This window comes from Ixodes scapularis, unplaced genomic scaffold (assembly GCF_016920785.2).
Source record: "Ixodes scapularis isolate PalLabHiFi unplaced genomic scaffold, ASM1692078v2 PGA_scaffold45__5_contigs__length_3442486, whole genome shotgun sequence".
NCBI lineage: Eukaryota > Metazoa > Arthropoda > Arachnida > Ixodida > Ixodidae > Ixodes > Ixodes scapularis.
Window position 1 is genome coordinate 1,475,423 of NW_024609874.1, and position 21,086 is coordinate 1,496,508.

A 21,086-nucleotide genomic window follows, 5' to 3' on the forward strand; every position below is an offset into this window, starting at 1 on the left:
GTAATACAAGGCTTACCACATTTTCGGCCCGACGAGGCTTCGCCCATGCTAGGCATGACGCTGTCGCACGACACCGTCATGCCTAACATGGACGATGGGGCCAAAGTGTAGACAGTAACTCAACAAACACCGATGAAGTTGCTGCGCTCAGTGTAGTCTCCTATATATCAACCATGTGGTTCTTCGATAGGTGACAGTTCATGTCCAAAGATAGTTCGTACAGCCTGATGAAGTACGGTTCCAGTCTTTGTCAAGAACTTTGGGACAACTATGCCAAATAATGTCGCGAACTTGCCTCAGCTGCTCGTCTTTCTAAGTTTCTATTGCGACGTCTTAAGTTGCTAGCGGCCTCTCCGGAGCGGGCGAGAAATAATGAACAGCTTCCTGTATCTGTGGGCAACATAACGGTAACCTTGACACACCGTCTGCATTTAAAATGAAGCCACACCTTGTATACTGTATAATGCACTGGTAACTGGCGAGTAAGTTGGACCAGCGGTGTATTCTTGCTGCAGCTACGGAACTAGAATGCTTTTTCAGATCGTTAATGTGCGTGTGCAGTTGGAGGTCTGTTACGATGGTAAACAAACGGCCATACAGATTCTTATAAATTTTCTTGTATGCTATACACGCTCGCCAACGCTTCTCTTTCGAAATGGGCGTAGCTCCGCTCAGCGGCACTTAACGTTTGAAACGCATAAGCCAATGGCATTTCTTGTCCGTTGAAAACATCATAGATAACTGCACCAACACCGTAAAAAGTCGCATCAGATGTCAGTTTGAGGAGTTACGAAACGTTATAAAGCTCAAGAACAGCGTTGCTGCACAGTAGCTGTTTGTAACATTCAAAAGTTTTTTTACACTCATACGTCCAGTTCCATGCCTATTTGTTTTTTTTTGTCTGTGTTGTTTGCGCCTCGGTTCTACTGTTGAGGCAAGGCAAAAATTTCGCTTAGAAGCTCAGTAAGCCTAAGAAAACCTAAAAAACGTTTTGTTCTGCGGCTTTGGCGCTTTGAGGACCGCTTCGACCTTTCGTTTTCTTGGCTGCAGTCCCCTGCTGCTTACCCCGTGTCCGAGATTTCTGACACTTCTCCGAAACAATTCACACTTTTTTGGAATTTACGCGGATTCCGTGCTACCGTTGTCGCTCCAAAACACGCTCGAAGTTTTCTGCGCATTTCTCGTGTGTACTAATGTAAATTAGAACATCATTGATGTAGCAAGCACTGCTTGAAATTTCCTTAAGGATCTGATTCATTACCACACAGGCGCACTTGCCACTCCATGGGGAAGTCGTCGGAACCGGTGTATCCCGAAGTGGGTGTTTACCGTTAGAAGCTCCTGCGAGTGCTTCTCGGGCTCTAGTTGCAAGTAAGATTTAGACAAGTCGAGCGCAGTGAAAACTGTCACTCCTACTACTGCCACAAAAGATGTTTCGGGCAATGGAAAGGGGTCACGATCTACCTTAAGATGTAGATTTATTTGACGCAAAAATCTCCACAGAGTCCCATTGTCTTGTCTTTCCTAGGAACAAAGGCTGAAGGTCCTGCCGAATCGCTATGTTAAACTTGGTAGATTACACCGCTTTCTTTCAAGGTCTTTATCTTTTTTTTACGCATTCTCTGAGGGCGTAAGGCACAGGCTTTGCTTTGCAAAAGATAGGCCGGGCGTTATCTTTAAAAGGTAAGCTTTCTTTGATGCCCTCGATTAAGCCGAATCTACTTTCAAACACGTCACTGTACTTCTATTTCAATGGCACTTTTGCGTGACCATGTGCAATGAATTAATCTGAGACCAGTTCAGTCGCACTTTTGATAGCGGTCGCGACCCGGCAAGTTTACCGTGAATTACCGTTTTGTATTCTGCGCAAAGATCAACGGCAGAGTGTGGTAGTTTCCCTTGTATCTTTACTGGAACGTTAACACACCCTTTCACTGGAATCAATCTTTCATTGTAAGCTTTTAGCCTTAAGTCACTTTTTTGCGGCGTTTGTTCCCAAAGGTTTAACGAAATGTGTTTTCGCTCATTATTGAAACAGCAGATCTTGTATCTACTTGCATTTCGACTTGCTTGACGGCGATAAGTACGTTCACTCAGTACGTGTTTGCTTTCGGGTTTGGTGGAACTTCGAAGAATTCAGTTTCCTTTACGGCTTTGTTTACCGTTGTTACTGCTTTGACATTTGTTCTACACATTTTCGCATTGTGGCCAGGTTTTGAGCATTCGACACACAGGCTGTTTACTTGCCGACCCACGTTTTTTGGTGTGTGCGCTGGCAGATCCAGTACACGCAGCATTTGTCTTTCAAGCCGGAAAGTTATTTTTACCTTGTCGCTGCGTAGATCTCCGCTGCTAGTTCACGTCAGTCTGCGCGATGGTGCTAGCTGTTGGTTCCTCTGTGCGCCGAACCTCCTTGTTTTGTCCTTGCGCTTCTTCCATTTCCAAGGCGGAGCTCTTGGCACGGCCAAAGATGAGCTCTTTGTCATCTGTGGCCGGCTATTTGCTGCGGATTGCATCATTTTGTATTCCCACGATGAGAAGGTCTCGAAACGCCTTTCTAGAAAAGTGCCGTGGTGGCACGTAGCTGCCCCTTTCTTGACTTCCACGACATCGTTGCTCATGATTTCACCTTGACGTTGATCCCTTCGGTAGTATTTGTATCGTCCCACAAACGCCGAACCCTTGGGAGTGTTTACATTCAAGAGGATCTTGAACACACCGTCGTATTTTGCTTCCTCCAGCTCTTTCGGAAAAAACTAATTTAAAAGCGTGATGAACTTAGCCTCGCCGATAAGCGTGAAGAATACCTGCTGCTTGGTAGCCGGGTCAATCTTGCTTGCTATTGCGAAAACTTCAAAGCATTCCACGTAAATTTTGAAGTCGCCCTTTTCCGGAGAGAATTCCGGGAGGTGCCCCAAGACGGAACTGTTCTACGAGGTCCTCTCCGCAGTCTTGTCGTAGTTTTCCACGCGCATGGTTGTTCAAGAAAGAGACTTGCTGACCCACATCCTCCTTGTCTTTGCTGCGTTGTGCGAACTACGGACAGACGCCGGGACAGCAAAGCTTACTGCTTTATTGACAACATGGTCAAACGTCAAGAAGGAACAACGTTCAAGTGTAAATGTACTTGTTGTTGCGCTAGTTGGTGATCACTGTTTTGAACAATGATTGAAAGCGCTAAAAAGACGAACGCAAGAAAAAAGACAAACACGAGAGCTGCTCACAACTATATTCGAAAAAGGAAGATAAAAGTTCACATATACATATATATCGTTTCAGGCTCACTGGAGTCAATTTCGGTTCCGGCTGACGGAATGCTACTTAACGTTCACAAGGGCACCATTCTACTCCTCGTCTTCTTTTTCGCCTGCCTCTAGCACTCTCCCCCTCCCCCGTAAAAGAATTTTCACAGTACAAAAAGCAAGTCATCGGCCCTTTGGTTCTCACAATTCACTGACCCGGAGAAGGAAGAACATTCTGCGTGGGATGTACATTTTCAGGTGATGCACATGCGCTCAACATGACTTGGTCTGTCGTGAAGTTCCTCAATCTCGAACTTCATAAATTAGCGGTCCAATTTTTTTAGTGACTTCACAGGGACCCCTATGCTTCGGCAGAAGCTTCTGTGCTCGACCTTTCTTTAGCTGTCCCCTCCGAACAAGGACCAAGTCACCCGGAGATAGACATGGTGTTGAGCCAGGAGCGCTGTATCGAGATGCCGCACGCTTTTGGAAATGCAATATAGCCATTCTTGCTCGTTCTCGCACTGATCAGAAAAACTGCTTCGACTTTACTCAACAAGAGATTCCCGGCTTTTGGAATATTTTTGCATTCGTTCTCGTACGTCACCCAGGCGGTGCTGAAAGTTATTGTCAGCGAAACCGTCTCTCCTATTCCGCCACATTACAGATGATGAGCATTCCTGAGGAAGCACCGCCGTTCTACCTTGAACAATTTGAAATGGTGTATAAGTGGTGCTTGACTGGTTCACGATATTCATAGCGAACGCGGCATAATGAACCAAAGTGTCCCAATTCGTATGCTTGGCATTTGCGTACGAATAAGAAATTTCAGCAATTGTTCCGTTAGCTCACTCAACCAACCTGTTCGTCTGCGGTCGGTTGGGAGCTGCTTTAGCATGAGTAACGTTTTGAGATGCTAGCTCTTCTGAAAACACGGCAGAGGTAAAAGCTGTGCCTCGATCAATCATGATCATCCGTGGCACTCCGTGTAGCAGGAGAAGCTAGGTTCTAAGGAAGCGCACCACTTCTTCGGTTGAGGTACTGGCCACGGGGCATAACTCTACCCTTTTGGTAAGATGATCTACCGCCACAAGAATGAAGCAGTTGCCGTCTGATGTACGTGGAAAAGACCCGAGATGGTCGATTCCCCATACCTCGAATGGAGCCTCGGTGGTATGGGGTGAAGTTCACATGGCTTGCTTGTATTTGGTGAGTTGCGTTGCTGATATTGTGAGCAAGAGGCTATGCAGCTTGCCACGTCCTTTCGAAGCCCGGACCACCAGTACCTTTCTCATATCTTCTGGAAAGTTTTGTCACAGCCTAGATGACCCGCCGTAGGGTCGTCGTGACGAAGATGCAGTACCGCTCCGCGTAATGAAGATGGGACAACTGGCACCCAATGTTCAGTGCTGGAACTGCGATGGCAAAGTAACCCGGCAAGAATCTGGTACGCTTTACGTAGGCGATTAGTCGTGGGTGGTACGTCAGTCGTTTGAAGTCGAGACACGATGTCCTGGATTTCACAATCTTGTTCCTGGCCTGCGTTCAAATTAAATATAGGCGCACAAAAGCAAGCATCGTGGTCAGGAGATTCCGGTAGGTCCTTTATCGGATGAGGAGATAGAAAGTCTGCATCTTGATGTTCTTTGCCACTCCGATGAACGATCGTGAAGTTATGTTCTTGAAGTAAAATTTACCTACGAGCCAGTTTGGTTGTTACATCTTTCTTGCTTTGGAGCCATGTCAAGGCTGAACTTTTGGTCAATACTGTGGAGTGACGTCCGTAGAGATATGACCGGAAGTGTTGCACTGACCAGACTAGTGCAAGACACTCAAGTTCTCAAGAATGATGCGCTGTTCTGCGTCCGTCAGACGGCGACTTGCGTATGATGCAACACGTTGCGTGTCGTCATCTTGTTGCAACAAAACAGCACCTAGTCCCTTTCCCATGTCAACTCTGTGAAGATAGGTCGCCCTAGCAGGGTCAAAGTGGGCGAGAATTGGGGGACTCAACAAGGCACTCTTCAGGTCTTCAAAAGAAGCTTGTTTCTCTGCTGTCCATCGCCAGTGTACATTCTTTCGTAGCAAACGAGTCACTGGAGCCGCACGGTGCGCATTGTCAGAAATTAATTGGCGAAATTATGATGCGAATCCCTGGAAAATTTTTACTTCCTTTAAGGATGTTGGAACCGGGTACTCTGCGAAGGCTTGAAGCTTGACAGGATCTGGTGAAAATCTTCTTTTTGATACAACGTGTCCAAGGAGGGTTACTTCTTCATATACAAAGTAACACTTTTCCGGTTTCAGGAGCAGGTTGGCAGAGGTGAACGCATCCAATACTGATGTAAGTGTTTGAAGGTGTTCATCAAATGTGCTTTCATACACAATTACGTTATCTAGGTATACGGGAGCCATGGTCCACTTCAGGTGGCCTAGCAACCTGTCCATTAGCCTCTGAAATGTTGCAGGTGCATTACACAGCCCAAAAGGCATTTTTTAAACTGGTAGAGTCCACCCAGTGTCACTAACGCAGATTTTTCTGCATTCTTGGGGTCGAGCGCGACCTGCCAGTACCCTGGCAGGAGATCCAAGGTGGTGAAATACTCTGACTCATGTAGTCGATCCAGAGCATCATCCAAGTGAGGTAGGGGGTACACATTCTGTTTCGTAAGGCTGTTGATTATTTTATAGTCAGCACAAAACCGGATCGCACCATCTTTTTTTAGGACGAGCACCACAGGAGAGGACCATGGGCTTGATGAAGGAACGACCAGCCCTTGTTGAATCATGTCCTTAACTTGCGTTTGAATAACACTCCGTTCGGATGTAGCAAACCTACGCTGTGACTGGTGAATAGGTCGACTGTCTCCAGTGTCGATAGAATGCCTGACTAATGACGTGCAGCCGAGTTCATCTGGAGAAAGTGCGATGCAGCTACGATGAAGTTGAAGGAGCTATCAAAGCGCTGTCATTGTTCAGCGTCAAAGTCAGGATTAACATTAAATGTTTCCCATCGAAGACGATATGTCTGTCTGTGAGTTGAATTCAAGTGCGACTGTATTCAAGTGCACTTCAGGGCAGGAGGGCTGTGCGGTTCCAACTTGTTCCCCAGGTTTTAGCCTGATGTCGTTCAATCCAATATTTACAGCCAAGATGACGAAGTTTTTCCGCATAGAAGATGCCAAAGTGTGGGGGGAGACAAACTCGTGTCCAGGTTTAGCTTGAAGGAGAGGCCCGTAAATGACGTAGCCGCTCAAACTCTTGTCGGGCGTATTCACCAGAACCCACACAGCAGAGCTCGGGTGTATGGTGACCGTTTTGCACACGTAGACATTGCTTGTCACAGGTGTGATACTTGCATTATTGGTGCCAAGTAAATCTCAAAGCATTTTCTGGACGCGGTCTAGCGAATCACTCAGAAGTGCAGTTGTGCCATGCCATACGTTGAAGATAAATCGAGCGGCACCAAGATGTAGCTTGTGACTTGATAAGAACTTACTGTGATCAATTGTCGATGTTGCGACTCTGTTGTTTCTTGAATCCGGAAACTCATTATTAAGAAAGTTATTCTTACGGCACTACTCGCTGCCAAGCACTACCAGGCAAACAGAGTTCTCGAACGCCACGAACTCCACTGGTGATGTACTCTCAACTGTTTTCACTTGCAAAGTGAGAAAACCCGGGTTGTGAATTGCAGTACCGCTCACAGTGAACAATCCAAGTGACGTCGGACGAAGACATGCGTCTGCTGAAACCAGGGATGATGCCAGAACGTTCGCTGCTTCTCTAGTGTCAAGAAGAGCATATTGGTATCCAATACATTTGATCCGAACAAAATATTTTGGAACCGACGATGGGATGCTTGGCAGTGATGTCAGAGGAAGTTTTAGTGGAGTTACTAAAGAAAGCACCGTGCTCGCTCTACCGTTAACCTTGGAAGCTTGATCAGTGGCCTCAGACCGGACCGGTTGTTGCGTAGGATTGTATTTCCTTCTACCATGACGAGTTTTTGGCACCGAAGATAAGGCGGAAAGTGGTGATGGTGGCTCTTGTAGATGCCTAGCCCTCTGTACAATCTCTTGTGGCTCTTTGAGCAGTTGCTGCTTTTAGCGCTTGATCCAGGGCATCTCTAACGTTTGTAGGTCGTGAAAGACGTACAAATACTTGAACCTCTTGATCAACTCTTGCGTCTACAAAAGCGGAGGTGCCAATCTTATCCTTTGCGTCTGTTGAGGCTCCAGGATGTGCCTTGACAATCAAGCGCTGGATGTCGGCTGCCACCTCCTGAAGGGTTTTGTGAGAGCGCTAATGGCGTTAACTTAACTCCGAGCACTTGGAGATGTCTATATCCAAAATGTCGCTCCAGTGCTTCATGCAGGGCCGGGAGTGATAGGTGAATAACATCGGATCGGTAAAGCACGTCTAAAGCTGGTCCTTGCAACTGAGAGACGAGCGCGTGAACTTTTTCGTCTTCCGTCCGGCCGTTGGCTTGTGCAATAATTTCAGCCTGGTACAGATAAAGGTGAACTGGTACGCTGCCGTCGAAGGATTTTAACTTCAGTGACGGATTACTTCTTGTACGGGTACCTCGGTTCAGATTCGTCAAGGGGCTGACTGTTGAAACGATCTCCCCTTCATCCAGAGCCGACGGAAAGGTGCTGAGATCATCTACAGAAATCCCCAAAGCGTCACTCTGTGGCCCATTGATGTCACTCAGTAAAACATTCAAGCCAATTTGAAGGCGTTGTAGCGGCGTTGGAACGCTCATGGAAAAGCCATTTCAGACGCTCGCTGCGAAGGGTTGCCGGAGTGAGACGTAACGTGCAGTGGATTCGCCATCGAAGTTTAGAAGTGATCCCACCGCTGCCACCGAAATGTTACAGGCTCACTGGAGTCAACTTCAGTTCCAGCTGACGGAATGTCCTTTTAACGTTCATAAGGGCACCATTCTACGCCTGCTCTTCTTCTTCGTCTGCCTCTAACAATACACATATATATATATATATATATATATATATATATATATATATATATTGTCACGAATGACAAAGTGAAACAAAGAATAACTGGGGAAAAGGGAACGTCTAATGCGGCGAACTTGTGCCCAAAATTTAAAAAAATAGGGAACAGGAGAAAAAAGAGCGTCGCGGGCGTCGAAGTCGGCGTGACAGCAGAATCGAACGCTGGGGCGAAAACTCAATCGCGCTGGCCACGCGGAGCCCCTTTTGTACACGCGTGGGCTTCTGCAACAATCGGCGTGTAGAGCATTCGAACCTCGAATCAGCCAACACGGTTCTCAAATTTACCAGAACATTGCATTAGAGTCAACGAAAATGTGTACCCGCGGCCAGGAATCGAACGCTACCTTTCTGCGTGGAAGGCTCGCGCGATAACCGTTAGGCCAAGAGCGCGCTGCCTACTTAGTCAGCTGCGCTCGCGGCATTACTCTCCCCTTTAAAAAAATGCATCGTCCAGATGCAGCATGAAACAAAAACACAAATACACAACGAAAATATAGCAGAGTCGCGAGCCATAGTTCACAGTTCACTCTTTGACGAGAGTCAAAAGTTCTATCGTTCGTAATATGGCTTGAGGCGGACGACGTGCATCACCTCGGGTAGTGGCTGGCTTCTTGCAGATGGGCGCGTTCCGTCGGGTAGAACTTGGTAGTTGAGATCGCCGAGGCGTCGGATGATTTTGTAGCTTCCGAAGTAGCGTATGAGAAGCTTCTCGCTGAGACCGCGGCGCCGTATTTGTGTCCACACCCCTACCCGGTCTCCGAGTTGGAAGTGGACGTCTCAGCGACGAACGTTATACCGGCGTGCGTCGACTCGCTCTTGCTCCTGAATCTTGATTCTTGCTAGTTGACGAGCTTCCTCCGCGCGTTGAGAGATCAGTTGAGCGTCGTCGTTGCCATCATCGGTTGGCACGTGAAGCAGCATGGCGTCCAGCATTGTGGTAACCGTCCGGACGTGTACCAGTTGGAACGGCGTCATTCTTGTGGTTTTTAGTAACGCTGTGTTGTACGCAAATTGGACGTACGGCAATACCTCGTCCTACGTCTTGTGCTCTACGTCGACGTACATGAAGATCATGTCGCGATGGTCTTGTTGAGCCTCCCTGTTAGCCCGTTGGTCTGCGAGTGATAAGCTTTGGTTCGTCGATGGCTGGTGAGACTGGGCCGAAGTACCTCTTGAGTCAGCGGTGCTAGGAAAGATGACCCTCGATCTGTGATCAGCACTTGAGGTGCGCCGTGTCCAAGGAGAATGGACTCGATGAAAAACTTGGCGACTTCCACCGCTGTTCCTGACGGAAGGCTTTCGTCTCGGCGTATCGTGTAAGATAATTGGTAGCGACGACAGTCCACCGGTTTCCTTGCGTCGATGTTGGGAACGGCCCAAGCAAATCCATTCCGACCTGCTGGAAGGGCGCAGTCGGGGCAGATATAGGCTGCAGGAGTCTTGCTGGTTTTGTCGGAGGATTCTTACGTAGTTGGCACTCATGGCACGACCGTGTGTACAGATGGACGGTTTTCGGGAGTCTCGGCCAGCAGTACTTGTCACATACCCGGGGAGAGTCCTGCTGTAGGCAAGGTGTCCAGCCGTCGGGTCATCGTGGCATGCTTGAAAAGATTATTCTCGCAGGCTAGCAGGCACAACCAGCAGCCAGGCAGGGTTGCTGATTCCGAAGTTGTTCTTGAAGAGCACGCCTCGCCGTAAAACGAAGCTTGACAAGCCTCGGGCCAGGACTCGCGGTACAGAACTTCCTTGACCTTCGAGGTGGTCGATCCCAGCGCGAAGTTCCGGGTCGTCTCGTTGAAGTGTTCCCATGTCGGTATCTGTAACTGCTCCGAGGAAACGGTGGTCATTGTCCTCGTCGGTTCTGTTGAAAGGGGATTCAACTGGGGCCCTAGACAAACAGTCGGAGTCAATATGCTTGTTGCCAGACTTGTGCACAATGGTTACGTCGTATTCTTGCAGTCGAAGGCTCCAGCGAGCGAGGCTTCCTCACGCGTCCTTGAGGTTGGCGAGCCAGCAGAGAGCACGGTGGCCTGTGACCACGCGGAACGGGATCCCGTACAAGTACGGACGGAACTTGGTTTTCGCCCAGACGACAGCAAGAAATTCTTTGTCGGTCGTTGAATAATTTTGTTCTGGCTTAGACATCGCCCGGCTTGCGTAAGCTATTACTCTCTCTGCCCCTTCTTATCGCTGAACGAGTACCGCACCGAGACAGGTATTGCTGGCGTCCGTGTGTATTTCTGTCTCCGCCGACTGATCAAAATGTCCGAGGATAGGGGGCGACTACAACCTTCGCTTGAGTTCGTCGAACGCTTGTTCTTTCTCTTCTCCCCACTAAAACTGCACGTCGTCCTTCGTCAGATGTGTCAGTGGTGCAGAAATCTGCAAAGTCACGCACGAATCGTCTGTAGTAGGCGCACAGCCCAAGGAATCTTCGAACGGCCTTCTTGTCCGATGGCTTCGGGAATTCGGCGACAGCGGACGTGTTTGCAGGATGAGGGTTTACACCCTGAGCACTCACGACGTGGACCAAGAATTTCAGCTTTCCATAGGCGAACCGACACTTCGAAGGCTTGAGTGTGTGGGCTTCTTTACGGAGGAGGTCCCTCTATACTAATAATACCGCCCGATCGGTATGCGCTCCGCCCGTCACCCAGGGAGTGACATACAGCAACGAGAAGACAGCGAATGGGTTTACTGTACCTCTCGGTTGCCCGTCGTCGAGAGCCGGTAGTCCGGGCCTCCCGGCCCTTGTTGTCGCCCGTCAATCAGAGCTCACAGTCGGGGTCCGTGTCCAGGCCTGCGGATCGCCTTTTCCACGCCAGCGCTGCGTAGGCTGGCTGTCCCGGGCTATCAATGCCCGAGTCTCGCTGCGGAACCACCCCGGGATTGTCAGAGCCCAGGTCATATGGCCCGGGCTTGCCGTTTTCACCGATCTTGCTCCAGACCTCGCTGGTGGACCGCTCCAGGGTTCGATGGGCCAGGCCAGGCAGCCCCGGCTCCGTCGTTCTTTGTCCAGATTCCAGCCTCGCTCAGCTCGCAATGTCTCGTGCCAGCTCGTGTCTTCTCCGCCGACCGCCTGTCACGTGCCCTCTGCCTCGTCCTTCAATCTTGGCTCCCACACTCTCCCCCCCTCAAGGCCCGGACTTCGGGGGACTTCATGGGCTTCAGGGAGCCGGGGAGCTTCATGGGCGGCCGCTGTTGCTGTTGCTGGAGTGGCCACGTTGCAGCGTCCGAAAGTGGCGTAGGTGGTGGTGGCTAGCGAAGCCGGCAGACAATGCCGACCTGTCTGTCGCTCGCTGTCCCACTCACCGCGATGCAGCAGGGGGCTTGCTCTAAGCTGGTCCGGCCGACGCAGACGGACTTGCCCCGTTCCGCTTAGAGGTCACAGCGGGCTTAGAACTGCCCGCCTGAACCGTTCGTCAGGCCGAACAACTGTCAGCCACCCTGAGCACTTGGGAAAACGAATGGGCCCGTCTTCCCTCCCGGTGGGCTTCCTAAGTTACGCCGTCTATGGCCGTCTTTCCAGGAAGCTACTCTGCGCAGAACAAAGTGTTAAAACAACACACAACGAACAAATACTCTGCCGCAGATTGTGGCAGGGACCATAGTCTCCACCGCCAAATTGCTTGCCGACGGGTTCGTGTACCATGCGGCCAACTCAGCAAGTCTGCATTCCAGAGCTCGCTCGTGGGTCGCCAAGAACAGGGGATTTCTTGTGTCCTACCGCAACCTCATGTTATACGTCTTCCCCATCGCGACGACGGTAGTATCCTTTCAAGTCAGCGATGTGAACCGGGCAAGCCTCCTCGTTTGTATCTCGCCGAGTAAGCCTAGAAGTAAGACACGACGCTCGCATCTTTATACCACGGGTACCCTTCTCACCTCGAAGCAAGCGATGCGGCAAAACCACTAGCTGCGTTGCTCAAAGCGTGAGTTTCCTTCAGAACAGGTAACGATGGCGTAAACCTAGTCCATCTTTTGCGCAAGCGAAGGGATCCAAAGCCTGTGGCGGGATGACCAAATACCATACCCGCATTCCGCAACGGCTACATATACCATGTGCTACTCGATGTAAACGTCAGCGTCCCATTCCGTCCACGTGTATACGAGCTCTAGGGACTGCTCGGTCCTCGGAGGGGGCGGCAGCTTAGCGAGCAAGCCCGCTTTAACCGTTCATGACTCAAGGCAAGCTAGACAGCCACAAGCCACTCGAATGTCTACTGCCTCATCCCCGGCCAGGTCGTGACGCGACATAACTTATCAAAAGTCTTGCTGTCACTGTCACGACCGGCCAGAGTGAAGCCGAAAAAGTATCCCATAAAACATTTTGTAGCTTTCTCGGAACGACCCCCCTCAAGGGAGAGTCGTCCCTCTGCCCTTCGTCGGTTGTTGGAGTGACGCGAAACAACTAGCAGTCTTGGCCCAGCGGTTACAAATCATACTGCTCCTTAACTCGCCTGCCAGCGTTCCTGGTGTCAACTGCAATTTACGCCAGTTTACCCAACACCCGCTGACAATCTCGACCGCCAGTGTTCCCGGTGTCGACTGCAATTCCCGCAATCTTTCCGACACCCACTGACAAAACCCCATCTGCACCCCGGGCCTCGACAAGCGCTTACTGGCTCACCGCATCACTCCAAGCCTAAATCCTATATATGCAATAACTCCTGGCTGTTTTCCCTCCTGCCAGTCGCTACCCTGCCTTCCAGTGAACCTGCCGTGCCTCTCGTCTGCCTCCGAAGACGACGTTCTTACATCTTACCCGCGCTTATCGTGTTCCCCCGGTTGCCTCACCTTCTGCCAACCACTATTCTGGGGTACCCGAGAAAGCGCGTCCGCAACCTCGTCCTTCGACACCTTTAAGTACTCGATTCGAGGAGACACCTGCTGAGCTCAGCTGTGAGACAAGTCACCAAAATTCCAACATACTTTGTCTCAACGGGCATCGTTATCGTTAGTGAACGAATCCATGGGACTCCCTGGGGACGACTAGAAGCAGAGGCATACCGAACGGGCCCCACGTTGGATGCGCCATTTTAATGCGGGGGTTCTTTATGGGGGAGGTCCCTCTATCCTAATAATCGTCGCCCGATCGGTATGCGCTCCGCCCGTCACCCAGGGAGTGACATACAGCAACGAGAAGACAGCGAATGGGTTTACTGTACCTCTCGGTTGCCCGTCGTCGAGAGCCGGTAGTCCGGGCCTCCCGGCCCTTGTTGTCGCCCGTCAATCAGAGCTCACAGTCGGGGTCCGTGTCCAGGCCTGCGGATCGCCTTTTCCACGCCAGCGCTGCGTAGGCTGGCTGTCCCGGGCTATCAATGCCCGAGTCTCGCTGCGGAACCACCCCGGGATTGTCAGAGCCCAGGTCATATGGCCCGGGCTTGCCGTTTTCACCGATCTTGCTCCAGACCTCGCTGGTGGACCGCTCCAGGGTTCGATGGGCCAGGCCAGGCAGCCCCGGCTCCGTCGTTCTTTGTCCAGATTCCAGCCTCGCTCAGCTCGCAATGTCTCGTGCCAGCTCGTGTCTTCTCCGCCGACCGCCTGTCACGTGCCCTCTGCCTCGTCCTTCAATCTTGGCTCCCACAAGTGTCAGCCCAGCAGCCATGAAGGCCCGCAGCCCGGCTCGCAGTCGTCTGAGGTGCTTGTCGAATTCGCTTGCGAACACGACAACGTCATCAAGGTAGACGGGACAGATCTGCCATTTCAAGCCAGAAAGGACGGTGTCTATAACACGCTTGAAGGTTTCCGGCGCTGTGCAGAGCTCGGGTGGCATTACTTTAAATTCATGCAGTCCGTCCGGTTTAACGAAGGCCGTCTTCTCACGATATTGTTCGTCGACCTCAATCTGCCGGTATACCCGCTCTTCAATTCCATTGACGAAACGTATCGGGCGTGGCGCAGCTGGTCCAGGGTGTCGTCGATGCGGGGCAGCAAATAGACGTCCTTTTTTGTTACTGCATTCAGCCGGCAGTAGGCCACGCAGAACCCCAGGGTTCCGTCTTTTTTCTTCACTAGTACTACTGGGGAAGCCCACGGACTGTTGTAGGGCTGGACGACGTCGTCATCAAGCATTTCCTGAACTTGTTTCTGGAGAACTTCCCTTTCTTTCACGGAGACTCGGTACTGTGGCCGATGCACAAGGAGTGCGTCGTCATCAGTAAGTATTCGAAGTTTCGCAACCGTCGTTTGGCGCACCTTTGACGACGTGGAGAAGCACTCACTGAGCTCGGAGAGAAGGTCACTGAGTTGCCGTCGTTGTGGGGCTGGGAGGAACGGGTCGAGGTCGAGCTCTGACGGCGTGGTTCTCTTGTGCTGCGTCAGAGAGGCATCTTCTGAGATGGCGGCGATCACGACTGAGTCCTGAATTTCCTCGAAGTATCCCACAGCTGTACCCTTTGTAAGGTGCTGCGATTCTTGCCGGAAGTTGGTGACAAGGGCTACGGTACGCCCGTCCTGGAGCTCGGTTACGCCTCTTGCAATGCCAATTCCTCGTCCAAGGAGAAGTTGGACGCTTCCTTACAAAAAGTGCTACACCGCAGGTGGCTTCTTGGGTCCCGACAGGCACAAAAGACACTCGACAGCGGCGGCAGGTTTACGTGGCTGGCAAGGACCTGCACTGCAGCTAACGTCGCTTGGGAATTTTCCGCCGATGGGACAGGATTCTGAAGCGTGAGCTAGTTCTCCGCAAGGTCGATGATGGCGCCGTATTAACACAAGAAGCACATTCCGAGAATGACGTCATTCGAACAGTCTTGCAGAACGACGAACTTCACAGGGCAGGTTTCACCTTGGATCTCTCTGCAGGTGCAACCCGAGCGGTGCATCTGCCAACAGGTGTGATGAGATGTCCGCCTGCGGTTCGTATCTGCGGTCCGTCCCACGACGTCGTAACTTTTCGAAAAGGCGGCGAGCGTGCCTCCCAATCAAGACGGTGCAGTCTGCTCCGGTGTCGACGAGTGCGGTCGCGTTCTGGCCGTCAATGATAACGTTGAGGTTATTCAACACTGGTGCAGAAACTTCATTTCGGGGCGTTGCGGCGGAACAGATTGGGAGTGCTCCGACGATCTCGAAGGATCTTGGCATCGTTCGTTGTCGGCAACACCACCTCCCGGCATCGCTGCGCCTAGTTTTCCCGACGGGAAGCGATGGGCGACAGGCTGTCTCGGCGAGACCGGCGGAAGAGCGACGGCGAGCGTCGGGGGACGGTGAACGGAATCCTCGGTGGGGTGTTGAGTCACGAGTTGAAGCGCGGCGGAGGCAGTCCTCAATGTCCCGAGATCGCTCCCCGAAACGTGGTTGAGTGTCGTTGGGTGCAAACCCTCGTAGGCCCAGCTGGCGATAGGGACATCGTCGGTAGATGTGGTCCGCTTCATCGCAGTGGTAACACAGCGGGCGTCGGTCGGCCGTCCTCCAGACGTCGGTCTTTCTTGGCGCTACTTGTTCTGGACGAACGTGCGCCCGGTCTTCCTGGCGTCGGGAAAACTGCGGCGCTGGAGGATCACGTCGGGGAGTCGCCACGTACGGACGCGGGGTTGGTGGTGCTCGCTGGACCATTGCGGCGTAGCTTAGCGTCGGTTCCTCCGGTGTCGCGGTGTTGATGGGAACTTCAGATTGGACCGCCCGTTGCACTTCCTCGTGCACGGCCTCGGTGCCACCAGGCTTACCTAATACAGAAATTAGAGTCGATTCAAAGCAGGGCAACTCGGTTCATTCTTAAAAACTACACACACACTAGCATTACGTCGCCCCTGCGAGGCAGACCAAGTTCTAGGCTGTATAAACACACACACTACGCTAAAAAAAGGACTCGGCCATCCACTGCTCGCGGAAAGAAGGAAACTGACCAGACTAGTTTCATTACACGCTTTGTATTATCAGGCCCCTTTAAAGAGAGAATTGTACTGTCCTGTGGCTCATCATATTTCTCTTCGTACAGACCATTCTCAGAAAGTTCATCTGGTAACAGCAAGGACCAACCTTTTTAAATTCTCTCCACTGCAAATATCACTTTCAGAATGGAACTCTCTGCCAGAGCATATTGTTACAATTCAACATTCATCGGGATTCAGAGCTGCACTTGCTACGTTTCTCGATATTTAGCAACCTTTAACCCTGTGTTTTTCCTTTTTTGTTTTTATTTGCTGTCAAAGCCCCCCCCTTATGTAAAGCCCTACGGGCGCTTTAAGGGAACAATAAATTAAATGAAATAGAATGAAATGATGGAGAGTGTTGCTGGACGACTTGCTGCTGGTAGAAACCGGCAGATTTCCACCCGGACGACCTCCCGGATAATTTCGCGGATGTCCGTACCACGAGTGTTTTCGAGCGGTTGCAGTCACGCTTGGATGCAGCTGGTAGTGGGAAGCGCGCGCTTGGAGGGCGCGTTCGATGTTTGTTACCTCGGTGACGAAGGCGCCGACGGTTGCCGGCAAGTTCCGGACGAGGCCTCCGAAGATGTCGTCTCTCACCCCGCACATGAAGATTCGTAGCTTCTACTCTTCTATAGCCCGAGGGTCGGCGCGGGCGCTCAGGCGCAGAGCAGCCTCTAGGAAGCCAGTGACGCTCTCATTGCGACCCTGGCTTCTGATTCGCAGTAGGTCCTCGGCTCTCTTTCGGCGGTGGTGGTTGATGAATGTAGCCTTGAGATCGGTCTTGAAAATGTCCCACGACGTCAAAGAGGACTCGTGGTTCTCGTACCAGAGCTTGGCGGTCCCCTCAAACGAAAAATACACGTTGTGCAGGCGCTGCTCGTCGATCCAACCATTGTGGCGGGCAACGCGTTCATACTGGTCAATCCAGTCTTCGACGTCTTTGTATTGCTCGCCGTAGAACGGAGCAGCCGTCCGCGGAACGACGGGCAGGTAAACGACGGCAGAAGCGGCTGGGGTCTGCGGCTGGCTGGCCATCGTCGTTGTCCTCGGCTTGGGCTTGTCCGGCAGCAAACCCAGTTCAGCAGCCTGTCCCTGGATGCGGCGGCTTGCCCAGTTTCACGTTCCTCGTAGAGCGTTCTTCTCGACGGGCGCTTGGAATCAGACTTGCGCTGCGGGCCCTCGTAGGGGTACGCTGCAAGGACATGCGTTACCCAGCACCTCCACCAAAATGTTGCGAATGACAAGGTGAAACAAAGTATGACAGGGGAAACGGGAACGTATAATGGAGCGAACTTGTGCCCCCCCCCCCTTAAAAAAAAAACAACAAAAAACAACCGCATCTCCACGGGGTGAATGATGTTGATTGGGGCGGAGCTCTGGTGGTGCTTGTCTGCGTAGACGCTGAGCCGCAGCATGCCGAGCCTTTCGTTCGTTTTCACCCATATCACGCTGCGATGGTCTCCGGCGGCACGGAGACCTACGCGTCTCCGAGCGGCCGGTCCGTCTCCCACCTTTTGTGGGCGTATCACTCTGTCTTATACACTTGCGCACTTTCCTTCGTGCGCTGTTTGCGCGACCCGGACGTTCTTTACTCTGGGTGGTCAGCAGCGGCCTCTGGTGGTGGTGGCCGACCCTCATTCCCAGAATATATATAGGTGAAGTAAGGTAAATATAAAAATAATGAACCGGGAAAAGTTAATAAGATAAAGATGCGTACTGTCGGAGTTAATTCGAAGTTTATTACGACGTTTCGAGCGGGGACCGCTCTTCATCAGGGGAAGAGCGGTCCCCGCTCGAAACGTCGTAGTAAACAGGGTTGTAAAAGTTACTTAAAAAATGTACTTAAGATACAGTTACAGTTACTCATACGAAAATGTACTTAGGTACGCACATAGGTAATTGCTTAAAGATGTACCTAGGTACAGGTACAGTTACCTTAAAGATACTGTCTTTATTGATTTTCCCCAAATTTGTCAAAATTTATTGGAAGGAAAGCTTTCTATACTAAGGATACACTCAAAAAAGAGTTTGATAAATGTGCTCTATTGGTGTCAATGCAATGTCCACATCGGTGTTAAGTCCTCACGTGCCTTGTCCCCATGCTCCAATTGGTTCACCGAGGCCACAGCTTCCACTGTTTTCCATGTCACACCGAAACCGCTGAAACTCGCTTATTGACGTTTTTGCCCTCAGAGCCGGTGCTGACGCAGACGGGCCCAAAAGACGTCGGCCGCATGAAGAAACGCGCGAGTCGAGTGCATATGCACTTAACCTTTGCGACGACGAGCGAAAGGCTTTAAGCTTCCTCGTTTTATTTTTTCTTTCGTTAGTCAAAAGAAAAAACAAAAATGTTTTTTTTTTTTTTGTCTTTCGGAACTTTCTTAGTTTGGATAACTGCAAAATTTGAGTCCGATTTATTGAGTGGAAACTGTATTATACACTCAACGTTACATTGCTTTACGATTGCACTTATAATTTATTTGCAATTACCTTTTATATTGTTTTTATGGCAGAACAGTGCCATCGCCAGGACAAGATACGGGAAACAGAAACTGCGCACATCGTTCAAGTTATCTCCTTCCTTGTATAGCTGTCAGAGGAACTTCAAACACGCAACGAAGTCGATTTCGGTTTGAGATGAAGGAAGCAGGTCGCTATTTTCCCGAAACGGAGTTCCGAAGCGATTAAATAAATTGGTCACGCTAGAACAGCATCGCTAATACACCGTTCGCTCAAATGAACACCTACATTCTCTAAGATGTCGTTCGATGAAATATCATAGGCGGGGCTTCGTTCGCTAAAACGTCGTTGGATCAAGTCAGTGCCTCCAATGCCGTACGTAACTCAACGTTAATCACGGCGCATGGTAGCGTGTTAATACTTCAAGATTTATAGTTTCTACATTTTTGACGAAGTGAATAGAAAAGTACCTGTAAAAAGTAGCTTCACTTAGTTACAAGTTACTGGAAAATGTACCTAAGATACAAATACAGATACCGAGAAACGAAAGTACCTAGGTTTGTACCTCAGGTACAAGAAAAGTACCTAGATACCGATTTCCAGTTACTTGTACCTAGGTACTTTACAACCCTGGTAGTAAACTTCGAATTAGTAACTCCGACAGTACGCACCTTTCACCTTGTGTGTGTATGTCTATATATATATATATTGTTAGAGGCCGACGAAGAGGAGGACGGGGAGTAGAATGGTGCCCTAGAGAACGTTAAGTGGCATTCCGTCAGCCGGAACTGAAGTTGACTCCAGTGAGCCTGTAACATTTTGGTGGCAGCGGTGGGATCACTTCTAAACTTCGATGGCGAATCCACTGCACGTTACGTCCCACTCCGGCAACACTTCGCAGCGAGCAGCTGAAAATGGCTTTTCCATGAGCGTTCCAACGCAGCTACAACGCCTTCAAACTGGCTTGAATGTTCTTCCGAGTGACATCAATGGGCCACAAAGGGACGTTTTGGCGATTTCTGTAGATGACCTCAACACCTGTCCATCGGCCCTGGATGAAGGTGAGATCGTTTGAACAGTTAGCCCCTTGACGAATGTGAACCGAGGTACCCGTGCAAGGACTAATCCGTCACTGAAGTTAAAACCCTTCGACGGCAGCGTACCAGTTCACCTTTATCTGTACCAGGCTGAAATTATTGCACAAGCCAACGGCTGGACGGAAGACGACAAAGTTCACGCGCTCGTCTCCCAGTTGCAAGGACCAGCTTTAGACGTGCTTTACCGATCCGATGTTATTCACCTATCACTCCCGGCCCTGCGTGAAGCACTGGAGCGACATTTTGGAAATAGACATCTCCAACAAGTGCACAGCTCGGAGTTAAGTTTACGCCGTCAGCGCTCTCACGAAACCCTTCAGGAGGTGGCAGCCGACATCCAGCGCTTGATTGTCAAGGCACATCCTGGAGCCCCAACAGACGCAAAGGATAAGATTGGCACCTCCGCTTTTGTAGACGCAAGAGTTTATCCAGAGGTTCAAGTATTTGTACGTCTTTCACGACCTACAAACGTCAAAGATGCCCTGGATCAAACGCTAAACGCGGCAACTGCTCAAAGGGCCACAGAGTTTGTGCAGAGGGCTAGGCATCTACAAGAGCCGCCATCACCACTTTCCGCCTTCGGCGCCCAAAAGGCGGCATAGTAGTAGGAGATACAATCCTACACAACAACCAGCCCGGTCTGAAGTCACTGATCAAGCTTCCAAGGTTAACGGTGGAGCGAGCATGGTGCTTTCTTCAGTAACTCCCCTAAAACTTCCTCTGACATCAGTGGCAAGCAACCAATCGTCGGTTCCAAAATTTACCGTTTGGATCGAATGTATTGGATACCAAGATGCTCTTCTTGAAACTGGAGCAGCAGTGAACGTTCTGGCATCATCCCTGGTTCCAGCAGACGCACGTCTTCGTCCGACGTTACTTGGATTGTTCACTGTGAACGGTACAGCAATTCACACCCTGGGTATTCTCACTTTGCAAGTGAAAACAGTTGGGAGTACATCACCAGTGGAGTTCGTGGTGCTCGAGAACTCTGTTTGCCTGGTAGTGCTTGGCAGCGAGTAGCGCCGTAAGAATAACTTTCTTAATAATGAGTTTCCGGATTCAAGAGGCAACAGAATCGAAACATCGACAATTGACCGCAGTAAGTTCTTATCAAGGCACAAGCTACATCTTGGTGCCGCTCGAGTTATCTTCAACGTATGGAATGTCACCACTGCACTTCTGAGAGATTCGCTAGACCACGTCCAGAAAGTGCTTCGAGCTTTGTTTGGCACCGACACAGCAAGTATCACACCTGTGACAAGCAACGTCTACGTGTGCGAAACGGTCACCATACCCCCGACCTCTGCTGCGTGGGTTCCGGTGAATACGCCCGACCAGAGTTTGAGTGTCTACGTCATTTACGGGCCTCTCCCTCAAGCTATACACGGACAC